This window comes from Oryctolagus cuniculus, chromosome 5, assembly GCF_051225735.1.
Source record: "Oryctolagus cuniculus isolate XC-2025 breed Fujian yellow rabbit chromosome 5, ASM5122573v1, whole genome shotgun sequence".
NCBI lineage: Eukaryota > Metazoa > Chordata > Mammalia > Lagomorpha > Leporidae > Oryctolagus > Oryctolagus cuniculus.
In genome coordinates this window covers 149,225,659-149,244,835 of record NC_142871.1, presented here as the reverse complement: position 1 = coordinate 149,244,835, position 19,177 = coordinate 149,225,659, and the positions used below count along the sequence as shown (strand labels likewise).

General features: G+C 43.2%; 1 long non-coding RNA gene across 2 annotated transcripts in view; it reads right to left on the bottom strand.

Annotated features, from left to right (window-relative positions):
* Positions 1–19,177, bottom strand: part of LOC103349704 (transcription factor SOX-4) — a 524,220-nt gene that overhangs the window by 400,512 nt on the left and 104,531 nt on the right. The window contains exon 4 of one of the 2 annotated variants that reach the window (XR_016234234.1): positions 676–798. The exons of the other annotated variant lie outside the window; for it this stretch is intronic. This is a non-coding gene — a long non-coding RNA (transcription factor SOX-4). Of the gene's footprint in view, positions 1–675; positions 799–19,177 lie in introns of those variants that run through there. 2 annotated transcript variants of the gene reach the window in all.

Below are 19,177 nucleotides of genomic sequence, written 5' to 3'. Positions count from 1 at the left end.
ACTCTGTCTTACTCATCTTTATATCTGCAGAATCCAAGTGACAGTACTCAAAACATAAAAGGCAAGGAATACATTTTTGGTGGTTGACCAGATGCATGAATGATGTCAATTTGCCATACAAGAGTATAGAAATTGTAAATAAACAATAGTCATTGCTAGCATGTATCAGGCACAGGTACATTTACATGGTTCTAGATCTGTGTTTAACATAGTAAATGGAGTAACTCAGGCAGGAACTAAAAGGTGGGCAGTAGAGAGGGAGGTCGGGGAGGATGTCCCAGAGAGACTAGTGAATTTTTAAGGATGACATGGTCATCGCAACTAAGACAAAGAGAATGTCTATTATCTTCACTCACATCTAGTTAAGTCATTTCCCCAATTTAAGTGTTAAGGATGACAATAAATTACAAAGTGAAGTCTTAAAAATCAATCTGGTTTGGCCAACCAGGCAACCAAATTCATGTGAAACAAGTTTGAAAGCTTTAATTTTCAGCATATTTGATGACAGAAAAATATGGAGATGCTAGATTTAAAATTTTAAAAACAAATTATTTCTTTGTCCCCAACAGGAGCACTGAGACCCAAGACTGTTTAAAAGGAAACTATTGAGATTTGCCTGAGCCATTCCTACCAAACATGAAAATCTATCACATTCAGAAAATGTGGTAATAACTCACATGACATTTCACCTGAGGACATCCCAGTGGTCTGTAACTCTCCAAGTACGACTGTGAGCAAAGTTAATTTGGACCCCAGGTCAGACAGAGGTGGGCATGAGTTTCCAGACATCAAAATAGTCTGTAAGTTAAATGAGAACATTCAGCCAAGGCCTGAAAGTGGAAGTAGGAGAGACAAAGACATGATAGCAACAGTCTGACTTGCCAGGAAAGAGAAGCAATTCCAAGAACTCTTAATCCATTAAAATGATGCCCAATTAGCTAAGTATACTGAAAGCTTCATTTGATCTACTCCAGTCTCTCATTATAGTCCTGTGAAGATTCGGTGCACACGTACATGAATTTTGAGCATGATATCCTCAGGTGAACAAGACTAAAGAGAATGAGAATGGGTCCATCAAAAAAGGAAATGCAAGGGAGGGCAACCTCAGGCACCCTTTGATCCCCAGGTGGGTGCTCCAGAAAAAGCTGAACTCAGCTGGAAGCACCTCCCACTTGGGCTCTTCCCTGGAAGTGCATCCATTCATGAAAAGGCAAGGAAACCCAGCAACTGAGAGCAGTGAGCTCTTTCTCTGTTCTGTGTCCGTATTTTGGTATTGTGCCTTTAAAAAATGAAAAACCCAGTGATAAAGTCTTGATCATACTTTCTTTATTATCTAGGACAGCCCTATATTATTCTCTCTCTTCTTCGCATGGACACTGCTGTGTACCACAAGTCATCTTTCAAGTTTTTTTTTTTTCTGTTTACTCCATCATTCACTGTTCCTTGTATATTATATTTATGTGAATGTGTATATAACCTTATCATATACCTAGTATGCGATCTAAAACTGAATCTTATTCTAGTGGTTTAAAGTTAGGTAAACAACTTTAAGTACCAGATCCGCAGACCACTGAACTAAAATCATTGTATGATGTCTATACCTACATTTTCACAATTGTTTTCCAACACTGCTTCCTTAATTTTCTGGAATTTTCATACAAAGTCATTATCTCTTACCATGAATATATATACTTTTAAAATATTTACTTATTTCAAATGAAGTCAGAGAGAGAGAGGGAGGGAGAGAGAGAGCAGGAGAGACAGAAAGATCTTCATGTGCTGGTTCACTTTCCAAATGCTTGCCAAAAGTCAGGACTAGACCAGGCTGAGCCAGGAGCCAGGAACTCCATCCAAGTCTCTCATGTGGGTGGCAGTGGCTCAAGTACTTGGGCCATGTTCTGCTGCCTTCCCAGGATGCAGATTGGGAGGAAGTTTTATGGGAAATGGGGTTGCCAAGATTCAGATCAGGCACTCCAATAAGGAATGTGGCCATCCTAAGTAGCAACTTTGATTGGGGATGGTGATTCTTTATTTTTTTTTTTTTTTTGGACAGGCAGAGTGGACAGTGAGAGAGTGAGAGACAGAGAGAAAGGTCTTCCTTTTCTGTTGGTTCACGCCCCCAATGGCCACTGCGGACGGTGCACCGCACTGATCCGAAAGCAGGAGCCAGGTGCCCCTCCTGGTCTCCCATGTGGGTGCAGGGCCCAAGCACTTGGGCCATCCTCCACTGCCTTCCCGGGCCACAGCAGAGAGCTGGACTGGAAGAGGAACAACTGGGACAGAATCCGGTGCCCCGACCGGGACTAGAACCCGGTGTGCCGGCGCCACAGGTGGAGCATTAGCCTATTGAGCCGCGGCGCCGGCCAGGGCATGGTGATTCTGCCCCCAAACACCCACCCTCAGCAAAGTTTTAAGTTTTATAAAAGATCCATCCATATATAGGCTCCCTTATCTAACAAATTAACATTAACTACAGCCCATTTATTTTTAAAAGTAAATTCAGTTAAAATGTATTTTATTCATCACTTTAGGTGGTAGAGCTAGGAAAGGCTGCTCAGTCCCCAGGCCCTGCAGTCTACAGGAACAATTTCATGCCCATGCAATTGTTTCCTGACAGGGAACCACGTGAGTAGAGCCTTGGGAAGTTAAATGACCGATTTACCCGGTGAAAGAAAGCTTATTTTTAGTAAGTGGGGAAAAAAATGTTGATTTAATTTATTTTACTGCCTGTGACTCTCCTTTGGAAAGGAGTAGTTTGATTAATTAGATTAGCAAATGCAATAAGTTGTTTATTCAGTTGGTGAATCGATGCTTCCCCGAGTTTAGCTTAGCTTTATTTTACACTTTCCAACCTTATCCAGTAGGTAAGATGGGGAAAGCCCAAAGCCCTTCTATCCGCACAGCACTTTTACATATCCTGTCACATGTTAACTGGGTCCTTCTGTGATTGGAGGCAGAGATATTTGATATTTCACAGTTCCTCCCTTTCCGCCTCTACAGCCCACCCCAGCATATGGATAACACAGACAGCAGAAAATTACAGATAATAGAAAGCTGACTACAGAGCTCTGTTTCTATGTTGTATGCCTCTTAGATTTTAGCATTCTTCCGCTCCTGCTGACTTTCATTGTAAAGTTTATTCTACCCCATATTAAAATCGAAAAGGAAATGAGGAGTCTTTGCTGCCAATAAGGACAGCATATTTTAAGACAATCGGACTAGAATGGTTAGAACAAATTGCTTGGATTTTTAGAAAAGACTGCTACATTTCTCAAATTTTTAATAGTTTTCCCTTTTTCATTCTTTTAGTGACCTGTGTTTTCTAAGGAAGTTCCTTTCATCTGACCTGCTACACAAAATCATTCCTGATCCATTTGTTACTGAGATTTACCCTAGGACAGCTGTTCAAACAAAGGCCTTGCCTTTGAAAACCTGGGAAAATTGGGAATTATAATCAAGTTAAAATTCCAACTCTACATTTTGGTAAGGAGTGCTGATAACTTTGATATTTTATTTCTAAAATGTATTAACAGGCATGGAGCTGTGCAGCAAATAGACTACATTTTTCTATTGATGACCTGGGTAAGTCAGAAATCAGGAGAAAATACATGAATTCAACAACATATCACACATACTTTTCTTAGAAGAGTTTTTTTTTTTTTTTTTTTTTTCCTATTAAGGAACCTTAAGATTCAAGAGAATGGGGACTGAGCTCCTTGCGGTTGGGGAATCACTGGAAATTGTTTGGCTCAAAGTGGCAGCACCACATGTAAGTGTAATGACATGGACCTGAGAGTCTTGGGTGGCAACACTGATTTTCGTCTCAAGGTGGAACTGGAAGCGCTTTTATTTAAAGGCTACACAAATCACCTTCTCCAACGAAATTCTTTTTTTTTTCTTTTTTTTATTTTTTGACAGGCAGAGTGGACAGTGAGAGAGAGAGACAGAGAGAAAGGGCTTCCTTTTGCCGTTGGTTCACCCTCCAATGGCCACCGCGGCCGGCGCGCTGTGGCCAGCGCACCGCACTGATCCGATGGCAGGAGCCAGGTGCTTCTCCTGGTCTCCCAAGGGGTGCAGGACCCAAGTACTTGGGCCATCCTCCACTGCACTCCCTGGCCACAGCAGAGAGCTGGCCTGGAAGAGGGGCAACCAGGACAGAATCTGGCGCCCCGACCGGGACTAGAACCCGGTGTGCCGGCACCGCAAGGCGGAGGATTAGCCTAGTGAGCCGCGGCGCCAGCTATGAAATTCAACATCTCTCTAATTCTCTGAAATGAAAAAGATTATAGAAGCAAAGTTTCCTTCAAGCTAGTGAGGCATCCGCAACTGGTCTTGAAATTCAAAAGAAGAGAGAGAAAAATCACAATTGGAGTGTGTCCACCTTTCTCAATGTGTCCTGTCCTTTCTCCAGAGCATTTGTGTCCTGGTAAAGCTTACAGAGAATTTAAAGGTTTCTTAGATACAACACTTGTTTTCCTAATTTCTGAATTACCGAAAGTAACGTCCACCTCCATGGTGGTCATCATGTTTGCTGGATCAGGCAAGAGCATCCCCAGTCAGTCACGGATGCCACTGAGACTCTCCCTCCTGAAGGGCTTTGGATCCTAGGACCTTCTACATCCCTAAGCTACTCCTCTCTTTGCAGCTTCAATAATAATTTTCCCAATAATTGTGGCAGAAATCTCCTTGGTGCCTGCGTTCAGGTCTGCCTCACTTCATCCACTCTTCACACACTGGCTACACTGATCTTTCTAGAAAGCAAATCACTGCTGGTCTTGGGATATATTCTGAACACAGTAATGGTGCCCAAATTAGGACCAGATTCTGCAAAAGGTTCCAGACTGCATTTCTCAGCTTCCACCTCACACTCCAAGCAACAGCCAGGATAAGGGGCCTTGTGTTCCCCTTAAAAGATACATACTGGGGCCAGAGTTGTGGCATAGCAGGTAAAGCCACTGCCTGCAATGTCAGCATCCCACATGGGCACCAGTTCGAATCCTGGCTGCACCACTTCTGAATCAGCTCTCTGTTAATGCATCTGGGAAGACAGCAGAAGACAGCTCGAGTACTTTGGCCTCTGCACCCAAGAGGGAGACCCAGATGAAGTTTCTGACTCCTGGCTTCAGCCTGGCCCAGGTCCTGCCTTTGCAGCCATTTGGGGAGTGAACCAGCATAGGAAAGAGCTAGCGCTCTCGCTCACTCGCTCTCTCTCTCTGTCTCCTTCTCTCTCTATAACTCTGCCTTTCAAATAAATAAGCAAATCTTTAAAATACATACATACACACACAGAGACACACACATGTGCAGGCACATGCACACATACCTTGTACTTTGACATATCTGTATGTGACATCTGCAACAGGCTCTCTTAGCTATCTTTCTGTTCTTCCTTTCCTTCATCAAGTCTGGGCTGAGATATTACTTTCTCCAAGACACCTTTCCTCTAAATCTTGGACAGATAATTCACATACTCTGTTGCTTTCCCGTGCATCCTCTAATTTGCTGTTGAAAGCATTCATCAGGCCACATTTCAGTGGTGTTATCTCTCTGTATTCTCCAAGAATGGAAACTCCATGAAGACAGTGTAACCAAGAGTGCAGGCAATGCAGGGGTCCCCTATGGGGACGGAGCAGAGACTCTGCAGCAGTTTCACCCCCTTGAACTTGTTTTTCAGAGGCTATTCCAGAAAAGCTCTTGCCACATTGTACTCAGAGGGCACCAGACTACCACAAAGAGGGAAAGCTGCAGGAAGCCAGTCTTGTGGGGAGCAGCCCGGACTGGACTGAGTTACTGGAATTAAGACTTATTCTGTGCATCTGCTCTCCCACAATATGGCGCTGGGAGAGAAGTAAACAGCTTCCGCACAGCTGCCTCCAGTTCAACTAATAAACTGTAGGACTTGCTCCTGATTGGAGGAGAGCAGCGTACTCGGCGTGTGGGCAGCCGAGTTAGGATTGGCGGAGGAGGACTATAAAGGAGGAGAGAGCCGGCATGTACCGGGGAACATCTAAGGGGAACATCTAGCTGAAGGAACACCCGTGCAGCCCCCGAGAAAGCCGGCCGGCGGTGTGCCGCTCCCCTGCGGAAGTGGGGAATGTGGCCAGGGGGAACTGCCCTTCCACGGAGGTGGAAGGGATAGTAGCCAACCCGGGAAGAACCAGCAGCAAACCCGGGGAGGGCCGAGCAGACGAGAGAACAGCGCAGGGTCCTGTGTCGTTCCTCCACGAAGAGGGGGAGCGACATAGTGGTGCCGTGACTCGGATAGGAAGCCTAGGCAGGGTTTAGTGTCGTTCCTCCATGAAGAGGGGGAGCGACAAGTCTGAGTTCCAGTTTTGCATATGTTATGGATGAGGATCTATGTTGCCTCAGCAAGAAGGACCCTCTCACTTCTCACTCCCCCTTTTCTACATCCTGGACACTCTCCTAACCTTGGCTGTAGAAGTCCTGGCAAATGGCTATACAAGGAGACAGTTTCTTCATGGAACTATACCTTCCTATTGGTTCTTTCACTTGTCACAAGAAAATAAAGTTTCCTTTGAGTGACTCCCTGTGGAGGCTGCTTATCTGGCAACAGCCCAAGCAAATCAACCACTTGTATCCACCACAAGGGTTGAGCCTCCACGTGTTCGGCAGATTCCCAGGGCTCATTGACTAGCGTGGTGTCTGGCACTTCGACAGTGTTTAAAATGGGTTTCCATCAAATTAATGAATGAATGAAAAATTTTCCTTCAGACATTCGTTGAATTCTCTGTGGTAAGCATTTGTCTGGAAATGGGCTGACGAGAAGGTCTCTCTTTAAGTTTACTAGAACTTAACCTACAACCACAGCACACGGCAGGTGCTGAGTATTTGTTACCAGACATAGACATAAAAAGGGCAACAATGCTACCAGGTCTAGAAAGTGAACTTCTGTTAATTAAAACTGCTTGTCAAGCAGACACTGACTAGAAGGCCGGAGCACGTAAGTCCAGTCATGCAGGTTGTGCAGGCTTTGAGTCTGAGCAGCTCTTACCCCACTGAGATGACCCGGAGTCAGTATTCTGATGTTTTGCTGTTTTATTTACACGTTTGGCCACATACTCCCCTGATGTCACCCCACGAAAAGTCAGTTTGGGATGCACAGAACGGATTGCACCATTCGTTTTAATTTATTCAGATTCCCACGCCAAAACGCTGAAAGGAGAAACTCCGCAAGTTCACTGGTTCTCTTGGTTTGTAAGCAAATAGGTAAGATTATACTCAAGGGGATTGTACCTCTTGGTACAGTGATTGTGCCAATCTGACAGTTGCCCGTGCCCGGTGCTGAGTTTTATGTTCTAACTTCCTTGAACATGTGAAGAGCAAGACTGATGAAATAGTTCCTCTGGCCAATGACGGGCCCTAATTACTATCCGCCCCAGGCTCCAGCCCCAGCCAGACGTAAGATCTTAGTTTAGATATTTATATAAAACAACTCATAGTCAGAATCCAATTTTATCCAGTCAAGAGCATCCAGCGCACACAAGACAAAACCCAAACTACTCTATGGGGGGAGAGGGAGAAGGGGTTAACGCCCCCTGGAGTCTCTACCCAATGCCTGTCCATCCTCACCTCGGGCTGTTCCTGGCCCTGGTACCCTGCTAGTATGTAAGTACACCACTCACAGAGCTCCAATCCTTCCTCTGTGCTTTGCACAGGCTCTGCCTCTTCTTGGAATGTCGCCACTCCAGTCTCATTCCTCACCTTGTCCTTGGGCCTAGCACCCTCTACTCAGGGCTCAAAGTTCCCCCACCCCCCTCAAACAGAATGAATTCACTCCTCTTCCGTTCTTCTCTCCTCACCTCTATCCTGCCACTTAACACCCTGAGACTGCAGTCACTACTCATATATCCATTTCCCCACCATACTGAGAGTCCCTTCCAAGCAGATACCATGTTATTCATAACTATTTCCCCAGTGCATAAATCCTACTTAGCACAGAGTAATCAGTGAATGGCTGCTTTAATGAATGAATCTGCTTCATTCCTGCCTGTAACTGAAGCCATACATTAAAATGATCAGAATCTGACTTAACTCCAACCATCATGGGTTTTGTTTTTAGATTTTATTTATTTTTTTGAGAGGAGAGTCACAGAGATAGGGAGAGAGAAACAGAGAGAGGTCTTCCATCCACTGGTTCACTCCCCAAATGGCTGCAATGGCCAGAACTGGGCCAATCCAAAGCCAGGAAGAAGGAGCTTCTTCCTGGATCTCCTACGTGGGTACAGGGATCCGAGCACTTGGGCCACCTTCTACTGCTTTCCCAGGCCACAAGCAGAGAGGAGAGCTGGATCAGAAGAGGAGAAGCAGGGACACAAATAGCGCCCATATGGGATGTCAGTGCCGTAGGCAGAGACTTAGTCTACTATGCCATAGTACCAGCACCTCATCATGGCTTTATATGCCATAAAATGCAAGAACTACAATTTACTTGCTCTCTAGACTGAAGGAAAGTTATAAAACTGTCAAAGTGACAAGCAAACGGCCCAGCCTCTGACAACACAACCTGGAACTGTTGTTCCAACTTGATCAGGAGTTGGGAACAATCCAACAGAGGATGTTCAGAGATTTTTTTAAGTGACGCTAGCTATCAGGCCTTTTTAACAGTTGTTCAGCAAGTATTTGATGAACACCAGCAATTTGTGTGGCATGTCTTAGTGATAAAAGAACCATTCAGTGGGGTTAGGAAAAATTCCCTGCCTCTAATTTAAGGTCCATTTCCCCTTAATAAAGAAACCAAGACAACCGTAAGGCATTGCTTATGGATGTCATGTGAGTGATAGAGAAAGGATTATTAGGGTTTAGAAGAGGATGAAGGCAGGTTTTTTTTTTTTTTAAATTTTGTGGTGTTTACACTGCTTTCAGGATAGGAAAGGTAGTGCAAGGTGGGCGAGCATTCAGGGCAAGGTTTGCAAGAGCTGTTGAGTTGCAGTTCTCCTCACAGTAACCAGAAGCTGAAGAGTTATGTGCCCCTGTCATAAGGGATGAAGGAAGGCAGGGAGGTCCAGGCTAGACGGTCAAACCAATCTCTTCTCAAAGGAAATCTAATGAGGACTGGCCTCCTCTTCCACTCCCAGAGAAATTAGTATTTATTGGAAACCTTCACAAAATTCATGGAAAATGCATGTTATAAAAAAACTGTGGATGAATGTCAAAAGTTCTTTGCACCAAAATAAACATATTTTAATTCTGTTGTCCATGAATGCTCTGATGAGTCCTTGTATATGAACTCCCTGGGTATACATGGTTTGGACATGATTCCTGCCTTGGAGGATCTACATCCTCATTCTCAAGGTCTAATGTAGCCTTTGTCTTCAAGTGTCATTGTACCTCCTCAAGTTTAGTGCATGTTCCAAGTTTAAGGAAACACGGAAGTCATTAATTATGTTTTCTAATATTTCTGTAGTCTCATTTTTTACTAATCCAATATCCCAAGATACATAGACTCTCTTTCCCTTACACAATCTATGGCCCGTAGTTTACAAAGGATTTCTTTTCCCTTGCACTTGAAATCTGGAAAACTCCTAAGTCCTACAACTTCAAATGTCCATCTTTCCCTGGGGACCTCACAAACAGGCAATGCCCAAAGCCAAGTATATCCAAAATGCCTTTTGATATTTCAGAACAAAGAATTCATAATGAGGAGTTCAAGGATGAAACCACCATCTGGAATTGCATGGAAAAAAAATCGTATGTGTGTGAATATATGGATGAGGCAGTGGTCCAAGGTTCTATCGCTTTCAAGGAAACCTTAAAAAGGACGCAGACATACACACCTCTCTAAATGGCATCACTTCAGGGAAGGAAACATTTTTGCATACATATTTATTTGACAAAATTGCCATTGGTGTAATCAAATATGACCAAATCTTTCACTGTATCTTTTAACTTTAAAAATAGGATTAAAAGATCCACATAGCTAAACTAGTACCACAATCCAATGACCCTATGAAAAGCTGCAGCAGAGAGAAAGGGAGAAAGCCTCCAAGTAATTTATGCCTGAAAAACCTGAATCATCAAAAGATAAGCTGGAAAAAAAAAGTAGGTTATTGTGACAACATTCAAAAGGAAGCAGGAACATTTTAGTCATACTGACCTATAAATCACCCTCCAGTGGTGGATTCCATCACCACCCTACAAAAGGCTACTGAGTGGTCCCAGCCTTCCCAAACACAGCAACAGCTGCAGCAAAACTAACACTGGGAAACCATTTTAAGAACAAAACAGCCAAATGTTGTCCCAAAAAATTAACTAGAATAATGTATGCCTCCCATTAAACAAATGTGAGATTCTGTGGGAAGAATTCTTTTGTGCTTTTGTGATGAATTAGGTATGTAAGACTGACATAGGTCTCTACTTACAACATAATGTATACAGTGCAGGGGGGCTCCAAATGGGAATGTGCATGTGCAATGCCCACTTTAAATCTGTGCTGTGCTCTGGTCTGATGTAACAAGCACTGGTGACTTATTTGCTGTCATTGCGACAGTTCTCTGACACCCTTTTCTGCATAAATCCAGATGGAAATGTCTTTCTTCTGCTTTTCTGATTTGCTGTTGTAGCTTCCATCTGTGCTAAGACCACCTCTTAATTTATCTTGGACATCAAGCAACCTGCATTTCTTCACACTCCCTTGTCTCTTCTCAACGGCGTCACGCAGGAGTCCTCGGGTCGCTTCAAACGTATCTAACACTTCTTTCCGATTATTTATGTTGGTGACAAACTCTTTCGCACCAACTGTCTAGGGTCACTCAGAGGCACTTGATATCAAAACGTGTTCCATTTCCCCTCCAATATTCTGGTACCTCTCCAGCTCCTCACTTCAGCTCTGCCAGAGTAAGCACACTGCTGAGGAGAACTAAACTCTCCCATTTCATTTAAGATCCTCGCTAATATCCATACGCTAGAGTCGCTTCCACACTGGTTCTTATATCCTTAATAATCTAAGGATTACTAATATCTGAACCATCCCTGAGAAGAGGAATGCTGCTTTTCCAACACCCTGAGCACTTCTTTAACAGAAAGAACACAATCCCATGTCTGCCATTTATCAGTGTGATATTTGAGCAGGTCTCTTTTTTTTGACATATAATTTTATTTCTGTTTATTTATTTTGTTTATTTGGAAAGGAAGAAAGAGAGACAGATCTCCCATCTGCTGGTTCACTCTCCCAAATGTCTGCAACAGCAGGGGCTGGGTAAGGCCAAAGCCAGGAGCATGGAACTCCATCTGGGTCTCCCATGTGGGTGGCAGGGACCCAAACATTTGAGCCATCACTCCTGTCTCCCAGAGTGTGCATTAGCAGAAAGCTGGAACTTTGGAATCAGGCACTCCGATATGGGATGTGAACATCCCAGGCAGTACCTTAAGCATTGTGCCACACTCCGGCAGGGCAGCTGAGCAAGTCTCAGAACCACCTTGGATCACTTTCCTCATCTGTAAAATGGAGAGAAATCATTTTCCTATCAGCTCTGGGTATTAAATGTGACCTTGGATGTGAAAGGCTTAACACAGATACTGACTGCCCCAACGCAGGTGCTCTTAAGTGTTAGGTATTTACTTATTCTGAGAGCAAAAGGCTTAATTATCTGCGGATAGGGGTGAACGTTAGCATGAAATTGTGCTTTTCTTTAGAGGAACAGAAATAATTTACATTTTAAGAGCAAGGAAGCCTCCCCGTTCAAAAAGACCAAGGGCATAGCACCCAAGCTTGCCTTCTCCCAATTTTCTTTTTTCCTCCTCACTCCCTTCTGGCTGCTAATGAAAACCGCACATGGCAGAGACGTTTTGTACATGCTACAGCAAGACAACAACAGCTGATAAGGATACTAGATGAACTCCTGGAGCAAACTGGTTGCTACACCTCACCTCCTGAAAAGAATGATAAAGATTTAAATTGCGGCAGCCACATGAGAAACACACATGTGAGTTTCAAATCTCTGAATCCATTGTGCTGCTCTTAGTAAAATCCACACAGACCAAGGAAGCTGACAGATTCAATAGAACACATGGGCTCCGTGGTGTCTACCACCCCTCCAGGTATTTTAAGCACCAGAATCAAAAGACAGAAATAAAAACAAACAAAAGCCCACTATCTGCCCAGACTTGGTCTTGCCAAAGAAATAAATAAATAAAAGATTATTTTTTTTTTAGGCTAAGTCTGTGGTGGGATGATTGTGGACTTATTTAGCCCATTCAGCAGGATTTTTCACTAAGCTACAAGGCAAAAAGATTTATTTTGTCTCTGTCCAACGCAAACAATTGAAGAAACTCAGCCTACTGCAAAATCCCCAGGAGAAACAATCTGCAATTTAATTAGTGAATAATTGAAGCAATTTAAATACAATTCCAGGCATTTTTTAAAGTAATATTTGAATAGACATCTGCTGCATCAACTATGTGTTCAGGAAAAGCACAATAATCCCTGATCTGATGAGACGCCCAAGGTTATAAACAAGACTGCTTGTTGTCAGGGCAAGACCCAGGATTTTAAAGAAAACTCCAGAAATTTTCCCTTGTGATACCCCATTCCCACGAAGAAAGGAAGGATTGGAAAGGCTACACACATACACATATACATGCAAAGGAGAAAAACAGTCATGGTCTGGCTTTCTTTAAGTTTTAATTTTAATTTTAATCAGTTTTTAACTTAGAATTCTAAGACAATGATATTCCCTTCCTCCTTGCTCCCTTTCCCTCTCCCTCTCCTTTACCCACCTTCCTTCTCCCAAGAATACTGGGGCAAAAATACTAGGATGCAAGAAAAACAGCAGAGGAGAATTTCAATGATTGAGGCTAGGTACCAATAGCTCAAACATAATACCAGGCAAAAGCACCTGTATAGACACAGACCACCTACCTGTTGGCAAGAGACTAAGGCAACAAGGCTCAGCCTCTAGCTACATGGTAGGTCCCAGCATGGAGCCTGCAACCTCCATGCTTCTCAGAAGTCAGTAGAAACCTCAGGAGCCACAGGAATTTGGGCCAAAACTTCCACCTGGCCCTGAAAACTCTGCAAACTCTCTCCTTTTCTTGGAACATAGATTACAACAGGTCCAATTCAAAGTAATAAGGTGAGGGGAGTGTTATAATTTAATGAGGTCCAAATTACAAAATGGCTGATCATACTACAATATCATACTACAAATACTGTTATTTTAAATTAAAATATTAATAATGTAAAATAAGTATTCTAATGCAGTTCCAAGTGGGAAATTACAGAGTACCAAAACTATCAAAATGCACTATGATAAAATAATTAACTGATATACTTAAAAGTTGATGTTAAATTGAAAAATTCTTTCATCTTAAATGCTATTAGACTTTTCCTTGTCTTCTATTCCTTTATGTTAAAGTTCAAACTCTAAAAGTACTAGGGAGGCCGGCGCCGCGGCTCAATAGGCTAATCCTCCGCCTAGCGGCGCCGGCACACCGGGTTCTAGTCCCGGTCGGGGCGCCGGATTCTGTCCCGGTTGCCCCTCTTCCAGGCCAGCCCTCTGCTGTGGCCAGGGAGTGCAGTGGAGGATGGCCCAGGTGCTTGGGCCCTGCACCCCATGGGAGACCAGGAAAAGCACTTGGCTCCTGGCTCCTGCCATCGGATCAGCGCGGTGCGCCGGCTGCAGTGCGCCGGCCGCGGCGGCCATTGGAGGGTGAACCAACGGCAAAGGAAGACCTTTCTCTCTGTCTCTCTCTCTCACTGTCCACTCTGCCTGTCAAAAAATAAAAAAAATAAAAAAAAAAATTAAAAAAAAAAAAAATTAAAAGTACTAGGGATGGCAATAGGCTTGGCCCCTGTATCTGAAAGTTGTACATCAGATTCCACCAACTGCAGACAGCAAAGAGTTGGGAGGAGAAAACATGGATAGACCACTTTTCCCCTTTCCATTATTCCCTAAACAATATGGTATATCAACTATTTATATAACATTTACATTATATTAGACATGGTAAATAATCTAGAGATGATTTAATGTGGATGGATTACAGAGCTTATATGCAAATACTGTACTATTCTATCGGAGGGACTTGGGCATCCACAGATTTTTGGTATGCATAAAGAGTGTTGGAGATATTTCTCCATGAACACAAAAGGATCACTGTATATAAAGTTGGTTAGAATTCCCTGTAAATGACTAAATTAACTCAAATTGCAGATTTGTTACATTTTTTGAGATTTGGGGTAAAATGGGACAATAGTACAGAGCCTGAGACTCCTCTCCTGGCTTCCCATACAACACCCATGGAAACACAGCAATAGATGGGAAAATCTTGTCCTGGAAAGCAGGCATGATCATAACCCAGAGACATCTCCCACCTTTGCATTCACTGTGACTACATCCAGAAACACCATTTCACAATCACCTGCAGAGTTACAAAGTCAGGAACATACCTAAGAAGTCACTGTTAGCCTTCACTGATGGCACCTAAGCGTGAAACATTCTCTTGAGGAACTGGATGACTTGCCAGGTCAGTGACCTACATTCACAACCCCTTGGGTTTCCTTTTTCCACACCTACTAGGAATACTAGGACCATCCAGTTTTCAAAGTCCTAGCACCCACTCCTCACAGGGGAGCCACTGGGTTTAGAAAAGAGGTTGATGAAAGCAGAAGAGCAATCTATTTCAAATTATATTGTATGATTTGAGGTAGATGATAGAGGCAGGATGAAGGGACCAATAAAAAAACTTCCTGGAACATTCCTTTTATTGCAGAAATTTCCAAGGCCTAATTCCATTGAAAATGACTTTATTCCACCCCCATCTAGCCCTGGGCCTATGCTGGAATGCATACCCCTGCACTGCTGAGACGAATGAATGAATCCCATACACCAAAAAAAGGAACAGCAGTTAGTAACCTCATAGCCAGGCATCCTAATCTGGGATCAGTACAATGTAGATAAAGTTGCCCTGCATTTTCACTAAAGAAAGGGGCCCTCACAATGTCCAAGGAACCTGTGAGGGAACGACAGATTCAAACATCAAGCCAGGATAGAGGCATGAGTCCCAAATGCAACAGGAGACGAGATGACTATAGCAAGATTAGACAAGAGAAAGGAAATCTTTGGCTGCCATCTTCCCTCCCTGGGTACCTAGTCCTAGAGCAGGTGCCTCAGAGAATTTTCATCTTGCAAAAGGCTGCTGAGAAAAGGGAGTTTATATGACTATAAGAACTTGATTTGGCTTTAAGATCTCTAAAATCCTGATGGCAATACATTTCAAACTCCAGGGAGGTAGATACCTCTTGGCAGAAAGACCATCTCTTTTGGAGAAATCAAATACTTTTCTGCAGGGCCGGCACTGTGGCATAGTAGGTTGGGCCTCTGCCTATGGCAACGGCATCCCATATCCTGGCTGTTCCATTTCTGATCCAGCTCTCTGCTTGTGGCCTGTGAAAGCAACAGAAAATTGCCCAAGTTTTTGGGTCCCTGCATCCATGTGGAGACCCAGAAGAAGCTCCTGGCTCTTGGTTTCAGATCAGCCCAGTTCCTGCCATTGCGGCCATTTGGGGAGTGAACCAGCAGATGGAAGACCTCTCTCTCTGTCACTGCCTCTGCCTCTTTCTGTCTATAGCTCTTCCTCTCAAATAAATAAATAAATTTTTTTTTTAGAAAAAAGCATTTCTTCATCCTATGTAGAGTGGCCAAATAGTTTAATTATGCAAATACCTCTTATGAAATGAAGATAATTGCAAAGCCATGCTATAAAGACTAGGCAAAACTCATCTCTGTGGACTGCGATTACTCAATTCTGGAGAATACTTCTTGTCTAGGAACGAATTTGAACCATATGGTTCCTATAAACCACTCTGCAGAAAGACCTGCATTTGCTGGGATGCCTGTAGTAGAGTGGAATCAGAGAGGCACACATCTGGAGAGAAGATATGAAAGCCCCATGTTTACTAGTTGATGGAGGAAGAACTAAAAGTGAAGCCCCATCTGGATGAAGCCATTCATTAAACACTTAAAGCAATGGCCAGATATTGGCCTACTGAAATGGTTCTTCAGCCTGTGGGGAGACACCAGACCCCTGTAATAATTTGATGAAGCCCATAGTCTACTCCCCAGAGAAAGGTAAACACCCATGAAATTTTGCACCCAGTTTCACAAGGTCCATGGATCACTCAAAGTCTATGTGTTCTGAGCACACAGACTCAAAGATAAAAACTTAGGGTCATGGTAGTATGCAGGTATCTGACTGTAGCTGTCAATCCACCTGCTAACATGCTGAGCACATGTGAAATTCCCTTTGATAGAAATGAACATTCTCTCTATTAGGCATCCTGGAAGGATGTGGATCCTGAAAGGTGAAATAAAGGAATGAAGATCTTGCAACAAGGAAGAAACTCCTTTTCCCTCTGAGTCTAGTGTAGCCTGGACCTGGACTCTTGGGCATCTAGATTTCCTTATAAGCACTCAAACATGGTGGAAAGTACCAACGCCCCAACAGAAGGGAAAAACAGCCTGGGATCACATAGACCCTACAGATGCCCTGAGCCTATGGATTCCAAAAATAATCCTATCTTTCAGCTGGTTGTGTAAGTTATTCTCTGCTATGGCTGTCTCCTGTTACCCTCTGTCTTTAGTTGAATCCTGATAAATGTATGGCTTAAAGTTAGAATCCTTAAGACCTATGAAAAAAGCATATGTGCAAATGTCAACTACAGTAAGGAAGCCAACACAGGATGGCAGCTGCAAATCCTGAGACCATGAGCAGAGCGATGGCCCTGGGAGTTGAAGGTGGGTGGCAGCAGGTGAGCAGGAAACAACCAAACAGACAGGAAGGTCAATGAGTTCTTATATCTTCCCCCAGGAGAATTAAGGAGAAAACGACCCAGGGAGGAAGCTGCACACCCAAGAATTTCCAGCTCTCCTGCAATGCAATCTCATCAGTGTAAGAATGGGGCCCCCGAAATACAAGAGGGAAGATGGAGGCAGAAAGCCTAAAGATCACAGTGAAAAGTAACAGAAAACCAGAAAGTATTACAATAATACTTACTGGGTACTATTGAACAAATAATACTATTAAAAATGAATTCAACAGCTGAATTTTGTGCAGAAAGGGTACAATACCACAATTAGGTATTCTATCTACACAGTAGCTACACTCCAGTGTTTATTGCATTCGATCCTTCTATTCCATCTTAGTGTGGGACGTGTGTTTGGTCCCAAAGTCTTTGATAAAATGCCATGCCATTCAATATTTTAAATGTAAATAAACCACTGCATCATGTATTGATTTTATTTCAGATGCAGTTTTTCCAATGCCTTAAGAATAGTAAAGTCTATATTACATGTCATTCTCTTAAAGATCATTTTCTTGGAGAGGAAAAAGTAGTCAAAAGCGTGATGGATTTTCTTCTTCTGATGGATATGGGGAAACCTACCAGTATAACAACCGCTGTGACAGATCTATATGGCTGAAGCATTCTCAAGTGAAAGAAATAATAACAGGACATCATATCTTGCCACATTGTGGCTATAATAAGGTTTGGATGGACGGAGACTGGGCTGAGAAAACAACCCTGTGACTGATAACCTGATTTCTGCCCCTTAAAGTTCTATAAATGTAATAAATTTTGCACAAGTTATCAAAGAAAGAATTACAGAATTCAAAGATAGAATCTTCAATACATCTGATTAGAAAACAGGGACCCAACAGACTACTTATTTTGTCTACTAAATTTATCAGATCTATGAGAGACACTTAGTAGTGGTTATAAAAATGCTTAAAACTTTCATTTCCCCCATGTTGTCAGCACTAGGCCAAAAAAAGGGGAAGAACTAGTAGAGCAATCCACAAATCATTCTGCTTCAAAATACAGCAGCACACACGCACTACAGGCAAAAATACACCCTAGTTTCACATTTGTAATAATTTAGGGCTTAATTCAGAGAGCAGATTTTGGATCCAAATCCTTAAAGAAATCTTTACGGGTTTCTGAGGAGGCTAAGGCCATACTATGAATTATTGATCTACTCTCACCAGCTCAACATCAAATGGACACTGGAGGCAGAAAGCACAGTGACAACAAATAGGGAAGATGTGTGCATCTGAACTCTCCCACAATACCTGGGGAGGGCAACAAGCTCATCTCTAAAAATTTGTTGTTGGACCCAAGCAACTGCCTCTGGGCTCAGAAATACACCCTTACTGTTACTATTTTTTAATGGTTTTATTTATTTGAAAGGGAGAGTTGTAAAGAGAGAGACAGAGAGAGAGAGAGAGGGATCTTCCATCTGTTAGTTCACTCCCCAAGTGACAGCAATGACCAAGCCAAAGCCAGGAGCCCAGAACTCCTTATGGGTCTCCCATGAGGGTGGCAGGGGTACCAGCACTCCTGCCATCTTCCACTGCTTCCCCAGGCAAACCACCTGGTAGCTGGATGGGAAGTAGAGCAGCCAAGACTCAAACTGGGGCTCATACGGGCTGTCGGCATCGCAGGTGGTAGCTTCACCAGCTGTACCATGACGCCAGGCCCCAACCCCTCACCCTTCTTACTGAGCTTTTCACTGGCCCCACTGGCTTCGTGAGCATTATTACTGAAATGCACGTTTAAAGAAAGTGGTAAGGCAGGGCATTTAGCAGGGCTCTGAAGACACAACTTAAGACACCCACATCCCATACTGCAGTGCCTCATTCACGTCTCGGTTACTCTGCTTCTGCTTCCAGCTTCCTGCGAGTGCACATCCTGGAAGGCCGTGGTGAGGACTCAAGCAGCTGTGCCCCTCCCTGCCGCCCACGTGGTAGACTGAGTTCTCAGCTCCCGGCTTCTGCCTGACCTGGCAGTGGCTGTTGTAGGCATTCTGGGAGTGAACCGGTAGATGAAAGATCTCTTTCTCTGTCTCTTTGCCTTTCAAATAAAATAACTAATACAAAAAAAATTTTAAAGGAATGCTACTATGCCTTCTATTTTATGTTTTCAACTCAGGATATGATGCAATTACAAACTTCACTGTCTCATGAATTATGAGATGATTTTTAAAGAATTTTTAAACATATAGGACTTCATCACACAAAATCGGTTGAAAAAAGCCATGAACCAGATCTTGAACAAATATACCAGAATGCCAGAGCCTCATTTCCTTCATCATTATTAGTAGTAGAACTCACAGAGAATTTGGAGAAAAATATATTATGTCACTAAAAGTAAAGAGCTTAT